The 8301-nt window shown below is 50.0% G+C and overlaps 2 long non-coding RNA genes across 62 annotated transcripts; one reads left to right on the top strand and one right to left on the bottom strand.

Annotated features, from left to right (window-relative positions):
• Positions 1 to 1570: 1570 nt before the first annotated feature.
• Positions 1571 to 4076, bottom strand: LOC127932511 (uncharacterized). 12 transcript variants are annotated; one of them, XR_008145745.1, is made up of 5 exons: positions 2857 to 4076; positions 2738 to 2794; positions 2140 to 2447; positions 1768 to 1953; positions 1571 to 1710 (listed from the first exon to the last, which is right to left on the bottom strand). It is a non-coding gene; the product is annotated as an uncharacterized LOC127932511 (long non-coding RNA). The 12 variants fall into 12 exon arrangements; XR_008145746.1 differs by lacking the exon at positions 2738 to 2794 and adding an exon at positions 2505 to 2561; XR_008145751.1 differs by lacking the exon at positions 2738 to 2794 and having other exon boundaries at positions 1768 to 1891; positions 2078 to 2561.
• Positions 4077 to 4107: 31 nt separating this feature from the next.
• LOC127932510 (uncharacterized) lies at positions 4108 to 6864 on the top strand. 50 transcript variants are annotated; one of them, XR_008145693.1, is made up of 5 exons: positions 4109 to 5555; positions 5597 to 5883; positions 5936 to 6420; positions 6463 to 6586; positions 6660 to 6864. It is a non-coding gene; the product is annotated as an uncharacterized LOC127932510 (long non-coding RNA). The 50 variants fall into 50 exon arrangements; XR_008145696.1 differs by having other exon boundaries at positions 6635 to 6864; XR_008145695.1 differs by having other exon boundaries at positions 6463 to 6610.
• The last annotated feature ends 1437 nt before the right edge of the window (positions 6865 to 8301 follow it).

The raw sequence follows: 8301 nt of genomic DNA, 5'->3' as shown, positions 1-8301 counted from the left end.
TGAGCAGCACCTGTGTAACCTCACAGACAGGAAGACAGTGTGCAGCACCTGTGTAACCTCACAGACAGGAAGACAGTGAGCAGCACCTGCGTAACCTCACAGACAGGAAGACAGTGAGCAGCACCTGTGTAATCTCACAGACAGGAAGACAGTGAGCAGCACCTGCGTAACCTCACAGACAGGAAGACAGTGAGCAGCACCTGTGTAACCTCAGACAGGAAGACAGTGAGCAGCACCTGTCTAACCTCAATGTTGACATTGGAAGACTTTGTAACCTCTCTGTTGGAGTTAGAGGCTGGGGACATTACGAGGCTGGGGGTCTGGGACATTAAGAGGCTGGGGGGCTGGGACATTAAGAGGCTGGGGACATTAAGAGGCTGGGGGCTGGGGTAGAAGAGGCTGGGGGCTGGGACATCAAGAGGCTGGGGGAAGACTGGGACATTAAGATGGTGGGGGCGTGGGACATTAAGAGGCTGGGGGCTGGGACATTAAGAGGCTGGGGGGCTGGGACATTAAGAGGCTGGGGGCTGGGACACCTTAAGAGGCTGGGGGCTGGGGACATTAAGAGGCTGGGGGCTGGGACATTAAGAGGCTGGGGGCTGGGACATTAAGAGGCTGGGGGCTGGGACATTAAGAGGCTGGGGGCTGGGACATTAAGAGGCTGGGGGCTGGGACATTAAGAGGCTGGGGGACTGGGGACATTAAGAGGCTGGGGGCTGGGACATTAAGAGGCTGGGGGCTGGGACATTAAGAGGCTGGGGACATTAAGAGGCTGGGGACATTAAGAGGCTGGAGGGCTGGGACATTAAGAGGCTGGGGACATTAAGAGGCCGGGGGCTGGGACATTAAGAGGCTGGGGGCTGGGACATTAAGAGGCTGGGGGGCTGGGACATTAAGAGGCTGGGGGGCTGGGACATTAAGAGGCTGGGGGGCTGGGACATTAAGAGGCTGGGGGACTGGGGACATTAAGAGGCTGGGGGGCTGGGACATTAAGAGGCTGGGGACATTAAGAGGCTGGGGGCTGGGACATTAAGAGGCTGGGGACATTAAGAGGCCGGGGGGCTGGGGACATTAAGAGGCTGGGGACATTAAGAGGCTGGGGACATTAAGAGGCTGGAGGGCTGGGACATTAAGAGGCTGGGGGCTGGGACATTAAGAGGCTGGGGGCTGGGACATTAAGAGGCTGGGGGCTGGGGACATTAAGAGGCTGGGGGGCTGGGACATTAAGAGGCTGGGGGGCTGGGACATTAAGAGGCTGGGGGGCTGGGACATTAAGAGGCTGGGGGGCTGGGACATTAAGAGGCTCGGGGGCTGGGACATTAAGAGGCTGGGGGGCTGGGACATTAAGAGGCTGGGGTGCTGGGACATTAAGAGGCTGGGGACGATGTTGACATTGGAAGACTTTGTAACCTCCGGACTAAGCTGCTGTTGTTAGCAGGTAGTATGTGGTTTTATAACACGGTCTAAGGGTTGTTTAGAACAAACAGTGGACCTCTAAGATGATAGAGGGAGAGAGAGACACGGGACCAGAACAGGACAGTTTTTTGCGTCCGTGTTTTTTTGGGGGGGGAATTGTAAAGGATAGATTTTATACAAAAGTGAAGCCGCTTTAAATACCCAAAACCCCTTGTCCCCTGAGCCTAAGGCTTCCCAATCCCAAACATATACCCAGCCCTGCCCAGCCTCTACCCTCACTTCAGCTGGTCTAACCTATTCCTGACAGGATATACCCTGCCCAGCCTCTACCCTCACTTCAGCTGGTCTAACCTATTCCTGACAGGATATACCCAGCCCTGCCCAGCCTCTACCCTCACTTCAGCTGGTCGAACCTATTCCTGATAGGATATACCCAGCCCTGCCCAGCCTCTACCCTCACTTCAGCTGGTCGAACCTATTCCTGATAGGATATACCCAGCCCTGCCCAGTCTCTACCCTCACTTCAGCTGGTCTAACCTGTTCCTGATAGGATATACCCAGCCCTGCCCAGCCTCTACCCTCACTTCAGCTGGTCGAACCTATTCCTGATAGGATATACCCAGCCCTGCCCAGCCTCTACCCTCACTTCAGCTGGTCGAACCTGTTCCTGATAGGATATACCCAGCCCTGCCCAGCCTCTACCCTCACTTCAGCTGGTCTAACCTATTCCTGACAGGATATACCCAGCCCTGCCCAGCTGCTACCCTCAATTCAGCTGGTCTAACCTATTCCTGAGGATATACCCAGCCCTGCCCAGCCTCTACCCTCACTTCAGCTGGTCTAACCTATTCCTGACAGGATATACCCAGCCCTGCCCAGCTGCTACCCTCACTTCAGCTGGTCGAACCTATTCCTGACAGGATATACCCAGCCCTGCCCAGCCTCTACCCTCACTTCAGCTAGTCTAACCTATTCCTGACAGGATATACCCAGCCCTGCCCAGCTGCTACCCTCAATTCAGCTGGTCTAACCTATTACTGACAGGATATACCCTGCCCAGCCTCTACCCTCACTTAAGCTGGTCGAACCTATTCCTGACAGGATATACCCTGCCCAGCCTCTACCCTCAATTCAGCTGTTCGAACCTATTCCTGACAGGATATATCCAGCCTTGCCCAGCCGCTACCCTCAATTCAGCTGGTCGAACCTATTCCTGACAGGATATACCCAGCCCAGCCTCTACCCTCAATTCAGCTGGTCTAACCTATTACTGACAGGATATACCCTGCCCAGCCTCTACCCTCACTTAAGCTGGTCGAACCTATTCCTGACAGGATATACCCTGCCCAGCCTCTACCCTCAATTCAGCTGTTCGAACCTATTCCTGACAGGATATATCCAGCCCTGCCCAGCCGCTACCCTCAATTCAGCTGTTCGAACCTATTCCTGACAGGATATATCCAGCCTCTACCCTCAATTCAGCTGGTCTAACCTGTTCCTGACAGGATATACCCAGCCCAGCCTCTACCCTCACTTCAGCTGGTCGAACATATTCCTGACAGGTCTGGGAAAATAACAGGAGAAATGTGATGACTAAATCACCAGAGAACTGGGGAGAAAATAGGAGTCAACGTCGTAAACTGAATGAAATACAATGAGTGGACAAAACATTAAGAACACCTTCCTAATATTGACTTACACCCTTTCCCCCTCAGAACAGCCTCAATGTGTCAGGGTATAGAATCTACAAGGTGTTGAAAGCGTTCCACAGGGATGCTGGCCCATGTTGACTCCAATTCTTTCCACAGTTGTTTCAAGTCGGCTGGATGTCCTTTGGGTGGTTAAATATTCTTGATACACACGGGAAACTGTTGAGCGTGAAAAACCCAGCAGCGTTGCAGTTCTTGACACAACGGTGCACCCGTCACCTACTACCATACCCACTACCATACCCACTACCATACCCACTACCATACCCACTACCATACCCCCTACCATACCCCCTACCATACCCACTACCATACCCACTACCATACCCACTACCATACCCACTACCATACCCCTACCATACCCACTACCATACCCACTACCCCCTACGATACCCACTACCATACCCACTTCCATACCCACTACCATACCCACTACCCCCTACGATACCCACTACCATACCCACTACCATACCCACTACCATACCCACTACCCACTACCATACCCACTACCATACCCCCTACCATACCCCTACCATACCCACTACCATACCCACTACCATACCCACTACCATACCCACTACCATACCCACTAACATACCCACTACCCACTACCATTACCCACTACCATACCCACTACCATACCCACTACCATACCCCCTACCATACCCCCTACCATACCCACTACCATACCCACTACCATACCCCCTACCATACCCACTACCATACCCACTACCATACCCCCTACCATACCCCCTACCATACCCACTACCATACCCACTACCCACTACCATACCCCTACCATACCCACTACCATACCCACTACCATACCCACTACCCACTACCATACCCCCTACCATACCCCCTACCATACCCACTACCATACCCACTACCATACCCCCTAACATACCCACTACCATACCCACTACCATACCCACACCATACCCACAACCATACCCCTACCATACCCACTACCCCTACCATACCCACTACCCACTACCATACCCACTACCATACCCCCTACCATACCCATTACCATACCCACTACCCACTGCCATACCCACTACCATACCCATTACCATACCCATTACCATACCCACTACCATACCCACTACCATACCCCCAGGCCATCCTCCAAAAGTCTTTGCCTCACTGTGCGTGCAGATGCACTCACACATGCCTGCTGCCATTCCTGAGCAAGCTCTGTACTGGTGGTGCCCAGATCCCGCAGCTGAATCAACTTTAGGAGACGGTCCTGGCGCTTGCTGGACTTTCTTGGGCGCCCTGAAGCCTTCTTCACAACAATTGAATCGCTCTCCTTGAAGCTCTTGATGATCCTATAAATGGTTGATTTAGGTGCAATCTTACTGGCAGCAATATCCTTGCCTGTGAAGGCTGTTTCCTTGCAGGTAACCATGTTTGACAGAGGAAGAACAATGATTCCAAGCACCACCCTCCTTTTGAAGCTTCCAGTCTGTTATGCGAACTCAATCAGCATGACAGAGTGATCTCCAGCCGTGTCCTCGTCAACACTCACACCTGTGTTAACGAGAGAAACACTGACATGATGTCAGCTGGTCCTTTTGTGGCAGGGAAGAAATGCAGTGGAAATGTTTTTTGGGGGGGATTCAGTTCATTTGCATGGCAAAGAGGGACTTTGCAATCAATTGCAATCAATACACTGATTGAAATGGACTTAACAAGAGACGTCAATAAGGGATCATAGCTTTCACCTGGTCAGTCCAGGGGCAGCACGGAGCCTAGTGGTTAGAGAGTTGGACTAGTAACCAAAAGGTTGCAAGATTGAATCCCTGAGCTGACAAGGTCTAAATCTGTCCTTCTGCCCCTGAACAAGGCAGTTTGTTCTTAACTGACTTGCCTAGTTAAATAAAGGTAAAATAAATGTCATTGAAAGAACAGGTGTTCATAATGTTTTGTACACTCAGTGTATATGTAAATAATATAAATTAAATGTAAACACACATTGAAGTAAATGTAAAGCCCATTGAAGCGAATGTAATGCATTTCAGCACAGGGTATTACACCTGTCAAACTAATCAATCACTCACCACCAGCATTTACTACAGGACTGAGGTCACGTCTCCGTGTTTCACAGCTGTGTTGTGATTGGATACGTTTTGCAGTTCTGGGCTCTCATTGGATGAGTTTGGCAGTTGTGGGCTTTCATCTCACACTGTGTCAATTGTTCCCATTGAGTTATTTGTTGTAAATTGTCATCAGTTGTCACTGTGTCAGACTGTCCTATTAGGTCTCTGTTCTGTCTGTCACTGTGTCAGACTGTCCTATTAGGTCTCTGTTCTGTCTGTCACTGTGTCAGACTGTCCTATTAGGTCTCTGTTCTGTCTGTCACTGTGTCAGACTGTCCTATTAGGTCTCTGTTCTGTCTGTCACTGTGTCAGACTGTCCTATTAGGTCTCTGTTCTGTCTGTTACTGTGTCAGACTGTCCTATTAGGTCTCTGTTCTGTCTGTCACTGTGTCAGACTGTCCTATTAGGTCTCTGTTCTGTCTGTCACTGTGTCAGACTGTCCTATTAGGTCTCTGTTCTGTCTGTCACTGTGTCAGACTGTCCTATTAGGTCTCTGTTCTGTCTGTCACTGTGTCAGACTGTCCTATTAGGTCTCTGTTCTGTCTGTCACTGTGTCAGACTGTCCTATTAGGTCTCTGTTCTGTCTGTCACTGTGTCAGACTGTCCTATTAGGTCTCTGTTCTGTCTGTCACTGTGTCAGACTGTCCTATTAGGTCTCTGTTCTGTTCTGTGTCAGACTGTCACTGTGTCAGACTGTCCTATTAGGTCTCTGTTCTGTCTGTCACTGTGTCAGACTGTCCTATTAGGTCTCTGTTCTGTCTGTCACTGTGTCAGACTGTCCTATTAGGTCTCTGTTCTGTCTGTCACTGTGTCAGACTGTCCTATTAGGTCTCTGTTCTGTCTGTCACTGTGTCAGACTGTCCTATTAGGTCTCTGTTCTGTCTGTCACTGTGTCAGACTGTCCTATTAGGTCTCTGTTCTGTCTGTCACTGTGTCAGACTGTCCTATTAGGTCTCTGTTCTGTCTGTCACTGTGTCAGACTGTCCTATTAGGTCTCTGTTCTGACTGTCACTGTGTCAGACTGTCCTATTAGGTCTCTGTTCTGACTGTCACTGTGTCAGACTGTCCTATTAGGTCTCTGTTCTGTCTGTTACTGTGTCAGACTGTCCTATTAGGTCTCTGTTCTGACTGTCCTAGCAGGTCTCTGTTCTGACTGTCCTAGCAGGTCTCTGTTCTGACTGTCCTAGCAGGTCTCTGTTCTGTCTGTTACTGTGTCAGACTGTCCTATGCAGGTCTCTGTTCTGACTGTCCTAGCAGGTCTCTGTTCTGACTGTCCTAGCAGGTCTCTGTTCTGACTGTCCTAGCAGGTCTCTGTTCTGACTGTCTAGCAGGTCTCTGTTCTGACTGTCCTAGCAGGTCTCTGTTCTGACTGTCTAGCAGGTCTCTGTTCTGACTGTCTAGCAGGTCTCTGTTCTGACTGTCCTTGCAGGTCTCTGTTCTGACTGTCCTTGCAGGTCTCTGTTCTGACTGTCCTAGCGGGTCTCCACACCATTCTGCGAGTACTATTCTGTCTGTAAAGTCAAATACCCTGGTTGCTCGTTTTATGTTTTCTATTGTAAACAATGAGATGCTTTTGGAATAAAAGTAATAAAAAACATTCCAGTTAGCTACAGCTGTACCGCTGTGTGACTCTGTACCGCTGTGTGACTCTGTTCATTTGTGTGACTCTGTAGCTCTGTGTGGGACTCTGTACCGCTGTGTGACTCTGTACCGCTGTGTGACTCTGTTCATTTGTGTGACTCTGTAGCTCTGTGTGGGACTCTGTACCGCTGTGTGACTCTGTACCGCTGTGTGACTCTGTACCGCTGTGTGACTCTTTACCGCTGTGTGACTCTGTACCGCTGTGTGACTCTGTTCATCTGTGTGACTCTGTACCTCTGTGTGACTCTGTACCGCTGTGTGTGACTCTGTACCGCTGTGTGTGACTCTGTACCGCTGTGTGTGACTCTGTACCGCTGTGTGACTCTGTACCTCTGTGTGACTCTGTACCGCTGTGTGTGACTCTGTACCGCTGTGTGTGACTCTGTACCGCTGTGTGTGACTCTGTATCGCTGTGTGTGACTCTGTACCGCTGTGTGTGACTCTGTACCGCTGTGTGTGACTCTGTACCGCTGTGTGTGACTCTGTACCGCTGTGTGTGACTCTGTACCGCTGTGTGTGACTCTGTACCGCTGTGTGTGACTCTGTACCGCTGTGTGTGACTCTGTACCGCTGTGTGTGACTCTGTACCGCTGTGTGTGACTCTACCGCTGTGTGTGACTCTGTACCGCTGTGTGTGACTCTGTACCGCTGTGTGACTCTGTACCGCTGTGTGTGACTCTGTACCGTTGTGTGACTCTGTACCGCTGTGTGTGACTCTGTACCGCTGTGTGTGACTCTGTACCGCTGTGTGACTCTGTACCGCTGTGTGTGACTCTGTACCGCTGTGTGTGACTCTGTACCGCTGTGTGACTCTGTACCGCTGTGTGTGACTCTGTACCGCTGTGTGTGACTCTGTACCGCTGTGTGAATATCTTGACTCTGCTGCCGGTCGCACATCTCAAACTGTCCATTACCAATATCAGAACATGGTACTAACCTGTCTATTACCTATGTCAGAACATGGTACTTACCTGTCCATTACCAATGTCACAACATGGTCCTGCCATTACCAATATCAGAACATGGTACTAACCTGTCCATTACCAATATCAGAACATGGCACTATACTGTCCATTACCAATATCAGAACATGGTACTAACCTGTCCATTACCAATATCAGAACATGGTACTGTCCATTACCAATATCAGAACATGGTACTAACCTGTCTATTACCTATGTCAGAACATGGTACTTACCTGTCCATTACCAATGTCACAACATGGTCCTGCCATTACCAATATCAGAACATGGTACTAACCTGTCCATTACCAATATCAGAACATGGCACTATACTGTCCATTACCAATATCAGAACATGGTACTAACCTGTCCATTACCAATATCAGAACATGGTACTGTCCATTACCAATATCAGAACATGGTACTAACCCGTCTATTACCAATATCAGAACATGGTACTAACCTGTC

The sequence above is a fragment of the Oncorhynchus keta genome, chromosome 10, assembly GCF_023373465.1.
Source record: "Oncorhynchus keta strain PuntledgeMale-10-30-2019 chromosome 10, Oket_V2, whole genome shotgun sequence".
Taxonomy (NCBI): Eukaryota; Metazoa; Chordata; class Actinopteri; order Salmoniformes; family Salmonidae; genus Oncorhynchus; species Oncorhynchus keta.
Note: the sequence above shows the minus strand (reverse complement) of the source record. Positions and strands in the feature narration are given on the sequence as shown.